A 2,373-nucleotide genomic window follows, 5' to 3' on the forward strand; every position below is an offset into this window, starting at 1 on the left:
AGAGTAGTTCCTAAAAGATGACTCGTTCTTTAAATTAGTCTTTGAAAGATTTTATCAATAAATTAGTCCTTCAAATATTATAAATTAATCATTTTTATCATTCAGTTACTCAATTAATAATTTTTGTAAATGATTGATGATATGAAACGATACTCACATCATACATGACACCTAGCACATCTAATTAGACGTTGAATAAATATTTTACGAGAATTTACCAGTTTAGTGTAGTTATATTAGGATTAGTGTTTATATAATTAAAAAAAGAGAAAATGACAAATAGGCCCCTGACCTTTTGTCCCGCAGACATTTTCGTCCCTGACCATTGAAAAATACTTTTAAATCCCTGACCTTCACAAAATTTGGACGGATCAGTCCCTGACGAAGACATTTGGACGGATCAGTCCCTGACGGAGGCATTTGGACGGAGGGACTGATCCGTCCAAGTTTTGTGAAGGTCAGGGACTTAAAAGTATTTTTCAATGGTCATGGACGAAAATGTCCGCAGGACAAAACGTCAGGGACCGGTTTGTCCTTTTCTCTTAAAAAAATTGACTAAATTGATAGATTTATATAGTTACGGTGACTATAGTGTTTCAAAAAGTGTTGCTAAAATTAAAGTAACGCTTTTTTAGTTTTAAACAATACTTTTTAAAAAGTATTGCTTAAAAAAATATTACCAAAATATAAAAAATATAATTTTAATTTTAATAATACTTGCATAATCACCGTGGCATAATCATATAATTAGAATTCACTATACACACACATAGAGAGAGTATTGTTTTTGTCTCTAACGTTTAAATAGTCTTAGTTAAGTCCCTAATATTTTAAAATCGACTCAATATTGTTTTGTCGCTAGTGATTTGTTAACAGAGTTGAAGGTAGGACAATATTGAGACAATTTTAAAACGTTATGAACTTAAATAAGACAAAAACGTTGGAGACAAAACAATACATTACTTTTAGAAGAATGATCAAATCAAATAAAATGAAAATAAATTTTAACGGAAAAGAAAAAAAGAGGATGATACATATATAATAAAGTATAAAATTATATTTTTTTTATTTCTAATGTACCGAACTTCATTAATGTTTAATTTAAATAAATTTTATTTCTAATTTTATCCTTCAATAATATCAATTTTTTATAGTACATAATTATTTAATTTTTTAATCACATATAAGTAAATTATTCTTAATTCATTATTTTTATTTTAAATAATTTTTTTAATTTTACTCTTAATGATTTTTACTCATTATGAAATACTTGTAAAATAATAACTAGTAGATAAACTTTCGAAAAAAAAGGGTAAAATATATTTTTTGTCCCCGAAGTTTGGCAAAAGTTTTAAAAATACCCCTAAATTTTATTTTGTTTCAATTTTGTCCCAAAAATTTTCGATTTGCATCAAATATACCATCAGAGGCTAAATTTTCAAAAAATTTAAGACCAATATAACAATAATGCATGAAAATTATGCTTGATTTGCTTGTGTTGAGAGGTTGTTCTTATGAAATTGTTGTTGAATCGATCTTAAATTTTTTGAAAAATTAGCCGTCAGGGGTATATTTGATGCAAATCAAAAACTTTTAGGACAAAATTGAAATAAAATAAAACTTAGGGATATTTTTAAAATTTTTGTCAAACTTTACGGACAAAAAATATACTTTACCCAAAAAAAAAGAACATAATACATGTACAATCAAGTATAAATTATACATTTTTTTCTCTAGTGTACTAAACTTTTTTAATATTTAATTTAATTAAATTTTATTTTTAACTTTCAAATAAATTTTAATTTTATCCTTTAATAATATCAATTCTTTTACCATAGATAATTATTCAATTATTTTTAAATCACATCTAAGTAAATTGGACTTAATCACATTACTTTCATTCTAAATATTTTTTTATTTTACTCTTAAAGATTTTGCTCATCAAGAAATATTTGTAAAATGACTAGTACATAAATTTGCGAAAAAGAAAAAAAATATGGTAAGTATACAATAAAGTATACATTATACCTTTTGTCTCTAATATACCAAAAAATATATAATTTATATTTTATTATATATGTACTATTTTTTTTTCTGAAATTTTATTTACTAGCTATTTTACACCATGAGTAAAATTTTGAATTCGTAATGCAATTTATTCCATAAAATTAACTATTACTTTACTTGATTTGGTAATTCTTTTAAAAATAATACATTATTTTTGTCCTCAATATTTTTGTCCTTGTCTTACTATCAATTCTGTTAACAGATCACTAACGGCAGCACATTATTAAAATGATTTTGAAATGTTAAGAACTTAAATAGAATAATTTAAATGTTAGAGACAACTTTAAATTTGTTATAAATATTAGA

This window comes from Arachis ipaensis, chromosome B01 (assembly GCF_000816755.2).
Source record: "Arachis ipaensis cultivar K30076 chromosome B01, Araip1.1, whole genome shotgun sequence".
NCBI lineage: Eukaryota > Viridiplantae > Streptophyta > Magnoliopsida > Fabales > Fabaceae > Arachis > Arachis ipaensis.